This window comes from Phoenix dactylifera, chromosome 2 (genome assembly GCF_051530095.1).
Source record: "Phoenix dactylifera cultivar Ajwa chromosome 2, Ajwa_hap1_PhDact_Kaust_v1.1, whole genome shotgun sequence".
In the NCBI taxonomy this organism is placed as follows: domain Eukaryota; kingdom Viridiplantae; phylum Streptophyta; class Magnoliopsida; order Arecales; family Arecaceae; genus Phoenix; species Phoenix dactylifera.
Window position 1 is genome coordinate 52,575,777 of NC_143191.1, and position 20,650 is coordinate 52,596,426.

Consider the following 20,650-nt stretch of genomic DNA (forward strand, 5'->3'; position numbering starts at 1 on the left):
GTCTACTACTTATTTGCTCAAAACTTTAGGATCCAAGCCAAATCCACCAGAATAAAAAAATGTCTCGTGTAACAGTGACTTTATCAGTCACTCTTTAAGTCATAAAGGGGATGATAAAGGAAGAAAAAGGAAACGGGCAACAACCCCACATAAATTTAGATACACTTCATACATAAAGCACACTCAAGGCAAGAAGACAAACACACACCTCCATTTGTACTCACCACAGATCACCTCAGATAGACCTTTTCTCACGGACACACGGAACAAGACCACCTTAGAGCAGCTCAACTTATTCCACACGCATTATTACATGTCACTTGGTGCATGATAAAACCTGGACAAGCTTAGCTGCTGTGCTAAATTACAGAGACAAAATACTCGTCTGAAATTTGTGCTCGGAGGGACCCTTAGCTCCTTCTGCCTCTGGCTTCTCGCCAGCCGAACTCTCCTCTTCTGGTGTCTGAGTTTTTGGTGGAGCCGCGACCTCCTCCACTTTGTTCTTCACGTCACCGGCCTCTTGGTTTGCAAGGTTGGTGGGCTTGGTTTGCCCTTCAGCCATGGAAGAGGTTGAACTAAATATAATGCTTACTGCTAATGATTATGGTGTGAAGAAGTCTCGTTGATTTCTCGGCAAATCAATGGCTATTTATGGGCATTATCCCAAACAAAATAATTGAGTGCAGAGTTGATATCCTGGTCCCTTCCTCAGCTGTCCCATTATGCAAGAGAAGGAAGACTCAAAAGTGGAATATATTTCGGAATATAACCCATTATTCGAGAAATGCTATGAGGCCGAATAGCATGGTCCCGAAAAGCTCCATGCCATATGGCATGACCAAGTTGGTGTAATTCATGTGGTAGGTAATGCACATTGATTGGTGGCCACGCATGACATGTAGATGTTACATGGCCACGTCTATGTATAAGATGCATGATTGTGGTGCCATCTGATAAAGTTTTCCTTAGAAAAAAAATACCCCAACCAATAGTTGCATTCTTACTATGGAGCTTCTTGCGGACTCTATTATTGGTAGTTACGGAGTGAAGTTTGCACTGTAATTATCACTACTAGGTAGTTTAATCCATATGTGAGCTCGTAATTAGTTACTGTCTGTGATCCCATCTTTGTAAATATATTAAGAGTCTGTTTAGATAATTAGACAGTACTGCCTGTGGATTGAGACAGTAAAATCAGCAAAATCGCAAAATTATACAATGTGTTAGGTATATATTTATAAAATATCTAGGAATAACTTTGGAGTGGGTTAAGCCCGAATTCTGTGCAGATAAAATAAAATAAAGACTTGTTGAGTTTAGAAGGAAAATCCAAACAGGCTCTAAATGATTCAGAAGGAGGAAAATCATTGGCTGCCGATTTTTTTTTTGAATAGAAAAAGACAGGGAAACCCACTAATTTTATTGAGGATATTTGTTGTTGAGAGTACTAAGAATTCAATCGGCCATAAACATTTGTTAACAAGTGTTCAATTAATGTTTTGGTTAAAGAATTGCATCTCTCCATTGTCCTTTTAGTTTTACGACAATTAGGTTAGAATGCTATGCCGAAATAACACTGGCTTCCTGGCGTTCAATTTATCTTCTAATTCCAGTAATTAATTCTAAAGACTACTACTCCATGTGCATGGGCAATGCTTCCTTATTTAGAAAACAGAAGAAAGGCTTAGTTTTGGCATGGCTATACCTGGCTCCCTTGAGGGAGACTATAGGGAGAATGCAATCAAATTATTTATACTTGGACAAAAACAGGCATGGTGGGCCACCCATCCCAAGTTGGCTGCATGCATGCAAGGGCCCAACCCCAAGTATTGACCAACGCAGGGCCATCGGCCGAGGTGTATAATTTTTCTTGGATCTTGCATACCGATGGCATTCGGGTGCAAAAGAAGACACAGAAACCATCAATGACCGCCCAAACAATTGGCATCGTGATAGTAGAGGAGAGAGAGAGAGAGAGAGAGAGGTGATGTTTTTATTTGAAACATAATTTTATTAGAAAAGATGCATTTTGACACGAGAAGTGATCAAGTGGGTTCGGGTCGGAGATGTGCTACTAGTGGAAGGCTGCTGCTCCACGATATCTGTAGACTTCTGAAAGAGTGTGGCTCCTATCAGATCACACATGTCTATAGAGAGGTGAATAGTGTTGTTGATTAGTTGTCTTCTTTGCGGTTCATCACTCCAGCAGCTTTATTTGGGTTGCATATGAGCCGCTGTTGTACCAAAAAAAAAAAAAATCATGCTGTCCCCTGGCTACCAGGCATTTCCAAAAGCGTCGTCTACATCTATGAGCTAATACAGGGGTGGAGAAAATGCAGACTTTTCGCTAGATGATTAGATAAATAAAGCACCCCAACCACTTCTAATCTCACGTACGTGTCTCCTCCAAGACCATTCCTATATATGATCCCTATATATTATACTCATAAATAACTCCAATTAATTCTGTAGTTCTTGAACAATTGTATCGCATGAGTCAAAATGATGGATTGTCTATACTTCATTTGTGGGACATGAGATATGGGCTCTTGGACTGCCAAATACCAGATATAATATCCATCTGACAGAAGTGGTAAGAGCCTGCGGATGAGGAGCTTGTGTCCAATAAACTATGGTAGAATATATAGTTTTTCTCTCAAAAATTTACCGTCTTGGTATCGGACTTAGCCGTACCCTACACTAGCACAATATCGATATGATATAGTACATAAATTTTTTTACGTACCGAATGACGGTATGCCATTCATATCAAATACTAGTATCGAATCAATATGGTATGATACGGCTTGTCGTCTGGTTTGGGATAGTATGGTGTACCATAGTAGCATGAGCCCGCCCATTTGGCTATCAAATCGGCCTCCAATACTGCGGGACGTGGTAAAGCTTTAGCTGCCACTACGTAGGCTTCATACTCCTCATTTATCTTCATGGGCACCACCGGGAGGGATTGACATATGTCGGCATCCAGTTTTTTTTTTTTTTTTTGTATATCCATAAAACATGTTTCTCTAGAATACATTTAAAAAATAAAAATAAAATAAACTCTTTTTTAAAAGAACTTATTCTTTATATTTTACGAAATATAAACATCAGTTAGATAATTATTTTTCATGTGAAACTCATTTATCTTGAGGAGTTTTTTTTTCTTTTTCGTATATGTATTTTAGTAAACTTATCTCTGTTGTTTTAAAAGTCTTCTAGCCTCAAAGATTATGTCAAGATCCGAATTTTGCGGCTGACACTAACACAAACTCCAGTGGCCATATCTAACACTTCTACCTTCCACTAAAGATAAACAAGGCAATGTTCTGTTTTTTTTTTTTTAAGGAAACATGCCAATGTTCACTTATCAAGTTTTATAACCAATGGAAAGAAGAATTTCTGGCTAAATGGTACATTACAATCTTCCATGCATGCTTCCTTTCATGCGTACTAAAAAAAAGCCTGCCAAACAGTAGCTCAACCCAAATTCTCCTGCAACTTTCACACATATTTTTATCATAAGTTCTCCGAAGGTAGTTCTTTTGGAAAATTACCTTTCCATCCCTCTAAAGACCCCACTATAACAAAAGTCCTGTTGATCAAAAAAAAACTTTCGCTGCATGGATCTTTAATTTTCGGTCCCTAAGTTACTGTTTCCTTTAGTCCGCTAAGCAACTTCCCCTAGTTCTTTTGGGCATTTCTCTTTGCCTACTTGCAAGTATAGTGTGTTCAAAATCTTATGATCGTCAAAATCTTATGATTGTAGACAGCAAACGGTAGTCACCTGATCAGCGAGAGAGTTTTACTATTTTGCCTAAAACTTTAGGAACCAAGCCAAACCACCAGAATAATATCACTGCGAGTCGTGTAACAGCGACTCTGTCTCTCACTTTTTTAAGTCACAAAGGGGAGGATAAATTAAGAAAGAAAAAGGAACCTAGAGGCAACCCAAGATGAATTTATACTCACGTAGTCACAAAAACAAAATTAGATATACTTCATACATAAAAAGCACACTCGAGTCAAGAAGACAAGCACAACTCCATCTGGACTCACCACAGATCACCTTAGATAGACCTTTCTCACAGACACAGAACAAGACCACCTTAAAGCAGCTCAACTTATTCCACGCACATTATTATATATATATATATCACTTGGTGCATCATAAGAAAGTGGCAGGCTTAGCTGCTAGGCTAGATTACACAGACACACTGGTCGCCTGAAATGTCTGCTTGGAGGTAGCCTTTGCTTCTGCAGCCTCCTGTTCCTCGCCAGTGGAACTCTTCTCTTCTTCTTCCTGAGTTTTTGTTGGAGCAGCAACCTCCTCCACTTCGTTCTTCACCTCACTGGTCTCTTGGTTGGCAAGGTTGGTGGTCTTGGTTTGCTCTTCAGCCATGGGAGAGGTTGAACCAAATGCTAACTGCTGCTGATATGTTCTGAAGAAGTCCTGGGCATTTCTCGGCAAATCAATGGCCATTTATAGAGCTAGGGGTGGTGTGAGGGGAAACGAAAATGATTGTAGGCCGGGGAAAAAAGTTGACAGAACCAAAATTATTGCAGATTTCATATCGTGGTCCCTTCCCCAGCTGCCACACAATCAAAACAACGAGACAAATACGATTTTTTCTTTTTTTTTTTGCAAAAAAAAAAATTTCTCACATGCAACGTATGTGAAATTATTCAGCAGATACTGAATGAGTGGTTGACGGCAAGCAGCGTCGAAAGATCAGGGTTTTTCTTCTTTATCTTCTCTTTTTCTTTCTGAAAAATACTGTCTTAACTTTTGGAAATGATTTGTTCAGAAGGCAATTTGATTGTGAACGATAATGCAAGTGCAGCCAGACGAAATATATTTTGGCATATAACCGATTATTCTAACCGGAGCAATCCTATCCATGAGCAAGCTGGTGTATAGTAGGCCATGCATATTGATTGGTGGCCATGCATGACATGTGGATGTTACATATGGCCACGTGTATGTATAGGATGCATGATTGTGATGTCACTGACAATGCCTTCTTTAGAAAAATTACACCAATCAATAGTTGCATTCTTACTGTCACTACAAAAGAAGGAATAACTTCCGGCGATTTTTTTTGTCTCTACCGACGCTTATAAGCGTCGGCGAATTCCCAGCCCACGCTTCACAAAGCGTGGGTCAGACGTCGGGCAGGTGGGCATGGGTCGGGTTTAACCCGACGCGTCAAAAAAGCGTCGTCGGTCTATGCCGACGCTTTTAAGCGTCGTTCCTTTTATAATACTCCGACGCTTAAAAGCGTCGGCGTACCTCAATCGACGCTTCACACCGTAGTTTCCGTTGGGCTATGCCGACGCTTAAAAGCGTCGGCCTAATCTGCTTTACCGACGCAATAAAGCGTCGCTAATGGCGTTTCACATTCCGTGCCAGTTCGTATTTCCGACGCTAAATAGCGTCGGCAATGGCATTTTTAAAAAAAAAAATTTTGTAAATGCAATTTTTAATGCTCTGTATACATTAATTTCTAACAAAACACATATACTAAATCACATAGATAACAAAATACACAACACAGACAAGAACTTTTCATTCAAAATCTCAATATTATCACATTTGATTACATTGTACTTCAAAAAACATCCATCTCAAATTCCTAAGTACACAATCTACGATGTGTCAAGAGTCGACGGCATCATCTCTACGAGTAGATGAAGTATCAGCAACCTACAAGAAAAAAATACTTTAGAAACTAAAAATACGAAAGTCATCACGCTAATACAAGAATACATTATAATTATATAAAATATTCAAATATATTTAGTTATGTACCGGAGGAGCAAATCTCTACAAAAAAGATAAAATATGGTCAAGCTGATCCTGCAAAGATTGTATCTTCAACTCTTGGCTCTGCTTCAACTCCGCCATATCAGTCATATGACTCTGCCTCATCTCCTCTATCCTTGTCTCATATGACTGCTTTATCTGTGCCATCTCTATCTTCAAACTACAAACCTCTGCAGTGCTAGTACCTTGTCTGGCATCTTGGGTATATCGGCTCACTGCAGACAGCTGAGTGGGGGTAACTCCGATACCATAACCCCTCACGCGACCATAACATTCTGGGCCCATCAATTCGGCATAGACCTGAGCCTCGACGCGACTGGCCGCGTCGGATGATGATGACTCCCCGACGCGCTCTGAAATAAGATTTGTAGCTCTTTCCTATATCTCTCTCAAAAAAACAAACAGTCACATTAATAATTTAAAAGAAGTAAAATTAATTAAAAAATTATGATAAAATAAAAAATGAATACATACAACTATATCTCTCGACTCGTCCCGGACAAAGCTGCCATCTCGGTGAGTGTGGGTCATCTTATAAAACTCTATCTCACCAGGCTCCCTTCCATGCTCTACTATCTACACATACGGAAAGTATATGGGCAAACTATATATCATGATACGTGCTATATGTTAGTAGAGTTTCAAATAGTTTCAAAAGAACTTACGAATTCATTTCTACGTCTCGCATAACTCTTCGAGCCTGAAGTATGAGGAACTGCTTGAGATGCTCGTGCAGCTCTACCAATATTAGATTATTTCTGCCAAAATAAAAGCACACAGTATAATATGATTCAATGTATATATTTGCAATCTATATTAATAATAAAGATAATAGAAGATATTGAAATAATATACGCGACCTGTCCTCTTTCAGAAAACCAGTAATGAACAAGCTCCCTCCACTGCTGAGGGTATACATCAGGAGGAGTCACACGAGCAACCTCCTCCTCTGTCATACCCTCGCGCTTGAAGTCCGTCTTCAATTTTGCTTTATATTCTTTCCATTTGCGATTGAGGGACTTTAGCACCCAATCATGGCTCTCTGGAGGGAGTACAAACTTACCCTACAACAAGATTCAGAATGTTATAATAATATTAAACATCTAAAATAAAATTATGATACTAAGCAAATTAATATACAGGAGGTGTCGAATTAAAAAGAATAAATTCAATTCATTACCTGTATAAGTCTAAGAAGCTCAACCTTATACGAAGGAAGCATGTCATTCCACTTCGTATAGTTGAGTGGACACAGCTGACCCTTGCGTGCAACCGATCCTAAAAAGCTTGATAGTAGACTTCCAGCTCTATTGATGGGCTGCCCCAATTCGTTGCATCGGATGATGATCTTCTCATCCGGAGGAAGCTTCCACACATCCTTTGCTTGAGTGGGTCCTCGTCTCGTCCTCACTGTCCCTTGTCCATCTATTCAAATTAAATAAAATGTCTTAAAAAGTTGAAGACAAATATGAACATAAAATATGAACTTTAAATCGAATTACCCTGGATCCGGAGCTCATCCTCCGGACAATTAGCATGAGGCTCGCGCTGAGATCCTGACTCGTGCTGCTGGTGATCACATGGCTGCTGGGACTGCAGGGACTGCTCAGAAGTAGATCCCACCTGAGAATGCTGGAACTCCACATCTCTAAATCGTCTCCCTCGGGGCATATTGTTACCTGGTATGCATAAAAAAGAATCAATATTTGGTTAAATGATAAATTTATACTAAATAAAGGGCTTATAAAAGAGAAGATCAATTTTTTCTCTAGAAGATCGCCAGAGATATCTTTCTTAGGACAATATGACACCAACCAGCCATATCAAGCTGATCATCGCAATCATTCTGGTTTTTTAGGTATTTAGAACATGGATCATCATACAACTATATCATCTTCAAACTTCATATGCATATCAGTCTACATGTTCAAACTTCAAAGTATATGCATATCAGTCTACATGTTCAAACTTCAAAGTATATTCATATCAGTCTACATGTTCAAACTTCAAAGACTACTAAATCAGAAATTAGAAGTTTTAAGAGACAAGACAATAGATGTTCTTAAAGTACCAGCTTACTAAGTATGATTTGTGTTACTATTTCTGAACCATTTTATATGCAAAGATCAGCATGATCAGGGAACCAGCATGTTAAATTATTCGAGATTTATAAAAAAATTCTGGTATTTGTGATTCTGCAGAGACTCTATATGACATTATGATCAAAAGCTTTCAAAACCAGGTTGTGTTCCAAATCAGGTTAGCTAGGTGCCTAGGTCCTTTTACATGAGACTAGAATGCCTATATAAAGAGAAGAAATTTGGACATTACCTAACTCTGAAGGCAGCATCCCAGGAATCCTATGAAATAGAGGAGGGGCACCCCATTGCAATGATTCTAAACATTTAAAAGCGGACGGTTTCAGTTTGGTTCACATCTGTGAACCCAATACTGTACAGGCTTGCAGCATTTCAATACTTAGCAAAGTTGAAAGGAAAAGAAAAAAGCTTATAAAATGAGAGATAGCACTTGAGTAATTGACTTGGTATCATATGGAGAAACTTAACTTAGTTCTGTCCTACGAACTCTCTTAAGCTGTTCAGTTCAGAAAACCACCACTTATATGGGTTTTCAATGACGAAGCCTGAAAGCCTTCTAAACTTCCTGCCTTGATGAATTTGTATCAATATGCCCTACATGACGATGAGAAGGAATGCCAATTACCATGGCAAGGCTTAGCTCACTGGTTTGAGTCCAAGCAGGTAGAATGACATTTCTAGATCCATGTAATGTTTTGAGGATGAGAGGGTGAACCTTATCAAAATATGTCTGAACCCTAATAAATCAAGATCCGACCTAAACAAACTATAAGAAGTATCTAATCCAACAAAAGACCTAAATTAAGTAAAAGGTCAAACTTTAATTACATGGCCGGAAACATAAATTGGTTTAAGGAAATTGCACCAGACTGGGGTAAGCTTAAAACTAAAATCAAATTATAAAAGATCAGACCAATCAGGAAGGGCACACGCTCAACTCAAAGCAAAAACCCACAATCTTTCAGGTTCCAACCTTATGAACTAGAAGATAAATCAATTCTATTCAACAAAAAACATTTCTCCAGGATAACAGATAACAAAATTTCAGGTCCTTTCGATTAACATAAACTTGCAGATGGAACCAAACCAGAAATACAAGCATCGCAAATTAAACAAAGAAATTACGGGAAAAAAACTCAGGAAAATCAATAATATTCACCGGAACCCTATCTGAATACTTCTGCCTGATCCTCGTTGCCTCAGCCTTTCTCTTAGCTGCAAACAGAAACCAGAGAATCCAGAGAAAAAACACATGCAATTATGCGTCATATAAAGCAAATTTATAAAGCATTTTTTTATAAGTTTTTTCTTTATAACACAAATAGTAAGCTGAGCAATATAAAGGAAAAAACAAAAACTTCTAACAATCAAACACATACTGAGATCAGAAGATCTTGTACACGGGATTCCTTCATTGCATCAAACTCGTTGGCGCATTTACTTCATCAGTTGGCACAACATTATAAGGCATACACTGAGTATAAGTGTCATCGTCCTCCTCTTCCAACTTCTTTCCCATATCATACAAGTCCCTAGGTTTCGTTTTAATAACAAGAGACCAATTTTTATCTTTTGAGTCTTGCACAAAAAATACTTGTCGAGCTTGAGATGAAAAAACAAATGGATCATCTTTCAATAACACACCAGTATGTATCAACCTTGAAAAATTTACAAGTGTGAATCCATTTATGTCTTGCCTCAAACCTCTAGGTGAGTTTATATCCACCCAATCACATCGAAACAATACTACCTTAAAATTTTCATAATAATCCAGCTCATAAATATCTGTTAGAGCACCATAATAATTTTTTCCGTCCGCCTCAACTATAACTCCACTATTTTGGGTTTTTCTAAATTTCTCACGCTCTTTAGTATGAAATTTAAAACTATTTATAATGAACCCAATATATCTGTTAACAATATTATTCGAACCTCGAGCAATGACTATTAACTCATCAGAACAATGCTTCTCCATCATCACTGGTACCTAAAAAAAATTATGGAAGTAATGATTAATTTCTCTCTATAAAATTTTAAAAAAAAGCTTAATATATTAGACATCTAAGCTGTTTGGAAAGCCATTCTGGAAATAATTCAACCAACCATCGTTGCTCAATCCTTGGTGTAGGACGAATGTTATGGTTGAGACTTCACTGAGCTATTAAAAATTCTCTGCACGATCAAGGTTATCTTTAATTAAATACCAATATTACATTCTCCTGACATGACAGTAAATTTAGATTTCAATTAACCGTACTAACATGCGAGATTCGGATATTATATCACTATAAAGTAAGACATAGCGATGTGCCTGTGCCAACGATTTCTGGTCAAGAACAATACTTTCAACTTTTCCCAAAACTCTTCCGCCAGATGAGAACTTGTAAACATCTGCATTCTCTATGATATCACAATTCCTTTGAGGTCGATTGAAAACCGTTTCAACACCTTCAAGATATCTCGAACAAAATGTCAAACACTCCTCAGCAATATATCCTTCAGCAATCGAGCCCTCGGGATAGGCTCGATTGCGTACATAATCTTTTAAGCGCATAAGAAACTTTCAACAATAAATTTTTAAAATAAATATCAAAATCAAACCGATTATTAAATAATTATATTAGAGTTTAGAAAAATCACCTCTCAATAGGATACATCCATCGGTAGTGAACCGGGCCACCAAGTTTAGCTTCCGCCGCTAAGTGAATGAGTAGATGAACCATAATAGTAAAAAACCCAGGAGGAAAGATTTTTTCCATATTGCATAGTGTAAGTGCAATATTAGACTCCAATTGATCAAGCTCCTTAGGATCAAGAACTTTGGAACATAATGCCTTAAAGAATGATGATAATTGAGAAACAATTGCAAAAACTTGTTTCAGTGTTGACGATCTTAAAGCCAATGGAAAGATATCTTGCATCAAAATGTGACAATAGTGACTTTTAAGATTTGAAAGTTTTCGCTCTTTGAGATTTACGCATCGTGAAATATTCGATGAGTACCCATCAGGAACCTTCAAATTTTTCAGAACTGTTAGAAAAAGATCTTTCTCTTGAGTAGACATTGTATAACATGCAGGAGGTGTATAAAATTTATCATTGGCAAGCTCTGTCGGATGAAGCTCTTGTCTTATGCCCATATCTTTCAAATCAAGATGCGCTTTCAAGTTATCTTTGGTCTTCCCATCAAGATTTAACAATGTTCCAATCAGGTTATCACAAACGTTCTTCTCTATATGCATCACATCAAAGTTATGTCGAAGAAGATTATACTCCCAATAGGGTAAATCAAAGAAAATGCTCTTTTTTTTCCATAGTTGTTTCTGTGTAGATGCTGCCATTGAGTCATCATCATTTCTCTGACCATATATGTTGTCTTCATTCTCAAAAAAGTTGTCAACATCCTCAGCAACCTCTGCTATTAATCCTTCATTCATTGTGCTGCCAACATGCTCCCTCCCCCTCTTCTTTGAACATTTGGCGACCTTACCCGGTATATAATTGGTGTCATGCATTTGTCTAAAGACTTCAGTTCCAGTTGGTGGAACAGGGGAATATCGCAACTCTATGGTACAATCAAACAAGTCTTTCTGAAATCGAAATGGATGGTTTGCTTCTAACCACCGACGATGGCCCATATAACAGAACTTTCCTCCATGTTTTAACCAATACGAATGGGTTGAATCTCCACAAGAAGGACATGCAATACGCCCCTTAGTGCTCCAACCAGATAAATTAGCATATGCAGGAAAATCATTGATAGTCCAAATAAGAGCTGCACGCAATTTAAAATTTTGTCCAGCAAAAACATCAAATGCATCAATACCCTCCCATATTTGTTTCAATTCCTCTATTAGAGGTTATAGAAAAACATCAATATCATTACCTGGGCCCTTGTCACCTGGAATAACCATTGATAGAATTACTGAAGACTGTTTCATACACATCCATAGTGGCAAATTATATGGAATCAAAACAACCGGCCAAGTGCTGTATGTTGAGCTCATCGTTCGGAATGGATTAAACCCATCAGTAGCTAAACCTAGCCTAACACTGCGAACATCAGAAGCAAATTCGGGATGCCTATCATCAAATGCTTTCCATGCGGGACTATCCGCTGGGTGTCGTAACATTCCATCCTTTGTACGGCCTTCGTCATGCCATCTCATCGAGGAAGCCATCTTCGGTGATGCAAACATCCTTTTCAATCTTGGTATAAGAGGAAAATACCTCAAAATTTTAGCCGGTTTTTTCTTAGTTGGTGCAGCATCCTTTTCAGTCAACGAATCATTCTCGTCTTCTTTATGTTTTTTCCATCGTGAAGTTCCACTTATTCGGCACGACTCTTGGTTCTTATTTTCACCACGATATAAAATGCAGTCATTCGGACAACTGTGTATCTTCTTATATCCAAGATCCAACTCTTTTATCAGTTTTTTGGCTTCATATGAAGATGATGGCAAAGTAACACCTTCCGAAAATGCATCCTTTAATAATTGAAGAAGCATGGTAAAAGACTTGCTGGACTACTGATAGTCAACTTTAAAGACCACGCAATAGCACGTATCTAGTAGGATAGTGATTACGGGTATCGATCCACAGGGATTGGGGTATAGTTATTTTTCTTAAAAATAAAAATATTTGAAAGGAAGAGAATTTTTGAAGACTATTAAACTAAGCAATTGAATAAAAAATGTAATTAAAATGATATCAATTTGGGAGAACCTAGGGCAAGGAATTCACCACTAACATCGAGACAAGGGTTATTTATATTTCAATTTATTCTTGGATAAACATGCAAATTGGCTACAAGCCTAATAAGCATTTAAATAAAAATTCACAAAAGTAATTTAGGCATAATCCATCTTTAGTTATCATGAAATGTCTACCCTAATCTAAGGTGGCAGCACATCGCATCTTCCTTTAGCATGGACTATCTTATATTTACTTAGTGATCATGAAGAGCAATTGTATAAACATCATATTTAAAATCACAGAATTCAAATATGGAATTAAAGAAATATTCATTAAGATCAAAGAAGTTTATACAATTCCAAGAACATAAATCAAAAATACAAAACCCTTGGCCCTTTGTTAGGGCTGCATCCGGCCCTAGAGAGAAGATCAGCCCTGCATGGAGTTGGAGACGGCAGCAGCAGCACAGCAGCGGGCTCCCATCTCTCCCTCTTGCGATTCCCTTGAGAACGGCTCCTTCTTAGCTCTTAGGGGAAGTTATTCCCAAAATAACCAAGAAATCTTCTCTCTCTTTCCTTTCTCTCATTTTTTTATTCTCTCATGGGATTCGGCTCACTCCCTCCCCTGTTTCCTCTTCTTCCCGTGGGAAGTCACCTTGAGAAGAACTGTGGGGAGATTTGTGGAACCCCTCCCGGTGGGGAATTTGGCCTCTGAGGAGAGATGATCCGAAGAAGAGAAGACTCCTCCTTTTATAGCTTCATCTGAATGGGAGGATAAGGTTGATTGAACTGCTCCGCCGTTGGGAAGAGGTTGATGATCCGTGATCCATGGGAGGTTGCTTGATCTTCAACTGCAGGGGATGGCGAGAATGTGGACCAAGATGCAAGGGATGCTGAGATTATTCTGTGGATAAGAATGCATTCAGGTACTTGGAACGGTTGGAAGGTTAATCGCAAAGGGAAGATTGGCCTGTTCTGTTTCCGAAACAGGGGAGATTCATTTGGTTGCCGTGAAGCTCGGGATGGTTGTTGTAGAGCTGGGAAGAACGCGTGGACTCATCCGTTGATAGGTTGGGAGATGATCCGAAACGAGAGGATCTGGATTCGGCTGGTGTTTGAATATTTGATTTCCTTTGGCTTGGATGCGGAACAGGGGATTCGGAGGTTGGTTGGTTCTTATCCGAAAGATAAGAGACACGTAGAACTGGGGAGAGGGTGCTGGGAGAAATCCGTGGATGAAGGATTGGTTTTGCTCATTGGATACGGGAGGAAACTTGGTTTGGAAGTGATCCTTTGATGCTCATGGGATGGGGAGGTGAGTTAGGAGTTTAAACTTGGATTGCGGATCAGAGAAGCTGGAACGGATGGATGCTTGGGAATTGTTGTGAAGTGATCCGGAAGCTGTTGGGATTTGAGTTTATCCTACAGGCGAAGAGGAGGGTGATGATGCCGTTGGGATGAAGCTTGGGAACAGTGGATGTGGGATCTAGCGGAAGAATTGGAAGGTGATCGACGTGGATGTGATTCCGAGGGAAGTTGGGCTGGTTCGGAAGAAGAGGGTGGTTGCTGGGACGTTGGGAGATTCGGGAAGATGAAGCTAAGGAGGGATTTGCGGATGGTGTTGGAAGAAATCTGGGAATGATATTGTTTTGCTGGGAAGGATGACGTGGGTGCGAGATAAATGGTTGAAATAACTTGCGGTTGGAGTTGTGGTACATGGAGCATGGGAGAAGAACGTGAACTAGGGATAGCCATGTGTTGAAGAGGAAATTGAGAAGATCTGATTCACGGGGTGCGTGTCATTCGGGTTCAGGGGTCATCCCAGATGAATTTGATTTGACCTGCATACATTAGATGGACCAATATAATCAAGCAAAAATCGAATTATTTTTAATAATGCAATGATGAAGATAATTCAATTTTTAGTTGAATTTACAAAAATATGTGAATTAAAATAATGATAAGTGCTATGAACAAGATATTAATTTATGCATTATTTAGCACTTATCAACCACCCATTCAAATATTTCAAATGTAATAAATGCAGAAGAAAAGAAATCTTCGTAAAATTCTTACAACCCGGATACAGTTCTTGATCACAATCTTTCACCAAGTTATCATAATGAGCTGTGTCATCAGAATGTATAGGTTCCTCAACATGCATGAACTGATCAATAACTGCATGCTCATCTTCTGCTACAGTTCTGATACTATGTCCAAGAGCATCTCTAAGTAGGCTCCTTATATCATCTTCTTCTACAGAATTTTGTTCTGTGTCACTACATCCAAAATTGAAGGTGTCTTCTAGATCGGATGGTTGGTTACATGAAGGTATGAACTCTCCATGGGGTATCCATTCAGTATAACCCTTTAGAAAACCATTCCATACCAAATGTTCTTCAACAATTTTTGGATCAAGAGCAGAACCGTTTACACATTTTTGACATGGACATAAAATCTTTCCGTTCATATTAGATTTCTCAAAGGCAAACTTAATGAAATTCCGAACTCCATCCAAATATTCAGCACTAGATCTTAACTTATTTATCCAACTTTTGTCCATTCTATTAGAATACCGATTGAACTGTAGTTTTTAAAAAAAAGACAAACAAAATTAAGTATAATGCAAAGTAATTAATGTAATTAATGTTCATGTGCTGCACCCTACCCATCGTGCGGATTTATTTCCCACAATGGGGTCCACTTGTAATTAAAGGTCCACATATAATTAAGGCCCGAAACCAAATGCAACAGAAGAAGTATATTATGCAGCTGAATGGAATGAGAATGAGAAAGAGAAAGGTTACCACTCAGCAAGCTTAAAGTTTGCAGATAACAGTGTCGGTGAAAGGGGTGAAAGAGAGGGCTCTTCACCTACAGTCCCTGTGGATGTACCAACACAAGCATGAACACATGAAATTTATTTAAGAATGTCAACAACAACCAGTTCGAGAAACATCAACTCACCTACTATTTGATTTCTTATCCTTGCAAGTTGTTGATATGTTTAAATGTCCGAATATGTTGTCTGGAATGAAGATAATGCTTCTCAGAAGAGCATGTATTTTCGTATTTCATGATGCTCTAAAGTCTCATTATTTGAGATGCCAATGTTGTAGCTCTTAAAAAAAACTCATAGCTGGTATCCTAAACTACTGGGATACCAGCTATGATAGTTAAAGCAGAGATAGTAGCTAGACAGGTAGGAAAAGTTCTGCCAGAATATTTAATTCAAAATCATGTTCTCAAGAAGAAAGCAACATTAAATATCATATAAATGACTCCACCACCAGCTAGTTGAAAAGAAACTACAAGGAGCAAGTACAAATTAGATATATTCATAAAGTTACTTTCTTTAACTACATCAGTTTTCAGCTTGCAACACTCATGAATGCTCTAAAATGAGAGAGAATGAAAACAAGGAAAAGCTATCAAAAGAAACTTCACACACAATGTAAATGTATTTACAGTTCCTTCTATCTCCTAACGGTAACGGAATTGAAGATCTGGTCAAGTTTCTTGTACTGATTTCTTGCAATGTGTAGTAAAATAAATTTGCAATGTTTTCTTTCGATAATTTTAATCAAATGTTGACGAAGTCAATTAGGCTTTTTTTTATAGACTTAGTTATGGTAACAAGCACGTATCCACATTAACAGGAGAATGCCACAATGATCAATTTGGATTCAGGGGCGGCCCAATACATTTGGGGGCCTAAGGCAAATCCAATGAATGAGGCCTCTTTTTTTAATAATATATTTTTTAATAAATATAAAATATTTAAAAAAATGATATAGAAATAGATAGCTATCAAGTATACTATTTCAATAAAGATATATAAATTTAATAAAAATAGGTAAAAAACTTTTTTAATTTAATATAATTTTTAAATGAAAGTAAATAAAAGTAATTGCTCGAAAAGAAGGGCCATGAAACTGATTAATTAATTAAGATAATGCTTGACAATAGTGTTTACCATGTCAAGCAAAAGCCGAATAGGAAATGGTTATCTCATGCCACTTCATTGTCAAGGTAATAAAAAAATTGCACCTAGAAAGTAGGGGCATTATGGGAAATTCACTCCATCCAATAAATAAAAGTCCCATCCCACCGTCTCCCCTTCAAGTGAGTACCCAAGTAGCAACTGCAACATCACAGCACAGCAACCATTCAACTCCCTCTAGCTCCTTTTCTCTCTCTACCACTCAAGAGGGGAGAAGAAACCGAGAGGAGAAAATTAAAAGAATCTCCACCCTCCAAGAAGTCCATCTCCGATCCCCCTATCTTTCTTCCCGATGGCCCAGCTGGATCAGGAGTAATGTGAGGGAAGGAAAACCAAGATCAAAACCAAAAAAGAGAAGGGATGAAAGATAAGAGTGGAAGACGAAGGGGGGAAGACGAGAATGGAAGGAATGAGTATTTGTATAGTTGCAGCATCTTCCGGTGGGGGCCTTCCCTGGGCCGGGGGCCTTAGGCGACCGCCTCAGTCGCCTAAGGCTCGAGCCGGCACTGTCTGGATTCAGCTGGACTTCTCCTTTAATTGCTCGAAAACAAAATAATCTTCTCTATGGTGGTTGTTTGATCCAAGCTTCCCAAGTAACCTGCAGTTGGAAAGGCATCATGGGCTCTTGACTGCAAAAGTTTGTTCAACATTAACATTAGATCTAATAAGTTTTTTGCGCATTATTCAACTAGGTTAAACTCATAACCTTGCTTTGATTTTCTACTAGGATGTATTCACTACTAATTATTATCATAGCAATATTCTTTTGTGCTAGAATGCCTGTACAGATCTTGAGTATTATTGCTTTTATGTTTTCTCTGTTGATCCTCAGAGACATCAACTGTGAGAAAATATGATGCCTAGTCTCATTTAACCGGAGAGCAGAACGTGTAAGAAATGATCAAAGTCATTTCTACTAAATCAAGAATCTCACCTAACTTTGACAATCCGTAGTTTTAATTGTTTAGAATAGTTTAGCAGGTTTGATGCAATGTATTACAGCCGATGATTACATGAATAACAGAACATTTAATCAAACAAAAATAAATAGAAAGATCCAAGATGTAATCAGAGAGAAGGGACACATGAAGTGCTATAGAACCTTAAATTGCAATAGAAACATGACAGACTAGTTTTAGAAAATACCTCGGCGGAGGCGGGGCGGAGGCGGGCCTGGATCGATCGGGACTACCTCGAACAAATTAAAGAAGGAGAAAAACCCACGAACACCCGAACAACAGGAGGAGGAGAAGGAGGAGAACAAGCGAGACGAAATGAGAGGAGGGAGGAGGAGAAAACTACCTCGAGCGGAGCGGCTTGGGGTCGGTCAGTCGACACCGGAGAGGAGGGAGGTAGAAGTCGGACGGTCCGCGCCGGAGAGGAGGAAGATGGGGGCTAAGGCAGCGCCGGAGAGGAGGAAGATGGGGGCTAAGGCAGTGCCGGAGACGAGGAAGACGAAGGCTATAGGGCAGCACCGGAGAGGAGAATGGGGGGCTCGGGAGAAGCTAGGGCAAGTATGCGGGCTCGGGTTCGGCCGCTGGGTTTTAAGGAGGCGTCGGCGACGCTTATAAGCGTCGTATTAGCGTTTCAATTCACCACGGTTATAAACGTCGTCTTAGGTCAAAAGAACGACGCTTTAAAGCGTTGTTTGGTGTTTGGTCTACGACGACGCTTATAAGCGTCGTTCACAGCTTCTACCTACCAACACTCATAAAACGCGTCGGAAAAAGTTGGCGCGGGAGCAGATATTGCCGATGCTTTCCCCTAGCGTCGGCAGTTAAGCGTCGTCCTTTTCCTCTTTTACTGTAGTGTATATATATATGGAGCTTCTCGGTTCTATCAATATTGGTAGTTTTTTTTCTTTTTTGGTACAACATACAGTAACTCACGTCAATCTAGCATGAGTGCTACCAGTAGAGTCAAGAGACATAAGATGACATAAAGGTGGGGAGCAATGTCAGACCATATCCACAGAACCTCTTCTGAATGTAAGCAGCAAAGGAAGTAACTCAATCTGCCGTCATATTCGCCTTCCAGTATATATGAGCAGCCTGAATAAAGTGGCAGCCTGTCACCAACCTCTGGATGTCCATGAGTAGTGGGTGGCAATCACCTTATCGCTCTACATTCTGAATCCACTCGATCATCATGACAGAGTCTCCTTCTAGGATGATATAGTTACGGAGTGAAGTTTGCACTGTAATCATCATTACTAGGTAGTTTAATCCATTTGCGTGCTTGTAATTAGTTGATGTTTGTGATCCAATCTTTTTAAATATATTGAGTGAAAGAATCAAATCAACTTGTCATGTATGCAAAATAAAAGAAAGATATCATGGCAGGCCAACCATCCCAAGTTGGCTGCATGCATGCAAGGGCCCAAACCCAAGTATGGATGTAGGGTTATCAGCCAAGATGCATTTATTTTTCTTGGATCTTGCATGCTGATAGCATTTCGGTATAAAAGAAGACTCAGAAACCATCAACGACCACACAAATAATTTGCATTGTGATAGCAGGAGAGAGAGAAAGAAGAATTAAGTCTTATTTGACACATAATTTTGAACAATTACTCCAAAACCATCGGGTATTTTACTCAAAGTACTCCAATTAATTGAACAATTGTTTCCCGAGTCAAATGATGGACACCAAGTTGGATTGTCCATACTTCATTTGTGGGAGATATATGGGGTCAGAGCCCACCGAATCCTAAAAGATTGCAATATCTAATTTTTGTCTGGTAAAATCCTTTTATATTCGTCCTGATCCCTTACACGTGTTAAAAGTACAGTCAGCACGTTCGACACGTAGCACTGCCCCTCGCCACTGACTCAACTACGACATGTTGCTTGAAATTCTACATGAAGTCATCTCCACCTCCACGCCACTGCCTCCTTTAGTTTGCTTAGTTGCTTGGTAGCATCGATCTGATTCATCAAGAACGTCCTCATGGCTCATCAAGAACGTCCTCAGCCCATCAAACTCAAGGTTGGAAAAATTCATCAGCTGGAACTGAAGTTCACTGATACAAAAATACCTCAGTTAAATCGGCAAGTCAAATATATATTTCTTATTTTGTACTTTTTTTTTCTTGAGTTTTTTTTAATGCTCTCTCCTAAATATTGAAATTTATATGAATATCCTTCAAAAATTGATATTTACATATATATATATATATATATATATATATATATATATATATATATATATATATATATATATATATATATATATATATATATATCCTCATAATTTTATATTTGCTCTAGTGGATTGTCACAACAAATTTAAATCATCCACTTGTCTGCACATGAGAATTTTGAATCTTGTCACAGCGATTTTAAATTAGCCACTTGTCATACATTAAAACAAGTATTTTACAAAGATATACATACAATATTATTTTTGGAAGAATATACATATAAATTCTAATATATAGGAGGGCATGCATACAAAAAAAAAAATTCTTTTTTTTTAAAATAGAAACAATAAAATTTGATGCAGGAAACATGCTTGGTTATCCCGTTTCTGTTTCTATTTTTTAAGATAACTTACATTATTTTTGAACACTTTCGGTTTCTTTAAAGATGGATTTTTCCTCTTCTCCTCTCAACCCTTCTTTTTCTGCTCAATCTCACATTTAGTTCCATCCCCCTGCCCAACCGCTCTTTGAGCCTCACAAGCCATCAATCTGCCTAATATCGAGCTATCCATCATTTCAGCCATGTCGCTAGCCTCAACTCATTTTTTTCTTTTGCCATCTCCTCGACTTCCTCTTCGCTTGATGTCGAGTTCTTCCTTATCCTCAACCATATCACCAACCCTATTCCCCCCTCTATCCCTCATTTCTGACCACATATCAGCCCTCGTTGTAAAAAAAAAAGAAAAAAAAAGAGTAAACCAAACATATTTTTTTAATCAGAAATCAAAAAAATTAAAAATACAAATTCAGTTTTTAGATTTTTTTTTAAAAAAATGACGGCGATACCAAATGTAGCCTTAATTTTCTTTCTCTAATATCTTAACT

At 38.5% G+C, this 20,650-nt stretch overlaps 1 pseudogene; it reads right to left on the reverse strand.

The window, feature by feature from the left end:
- Window positions 1-9,322: 9,322 nt before the first annotated feature.
- Window positions 9,323-14,441, reverse strand: LOC148714909 (uncharacterized; annotated as a pseudogene).
- Window positions 14,442-20,650: the final 6,209 nt, after the last annotated feature.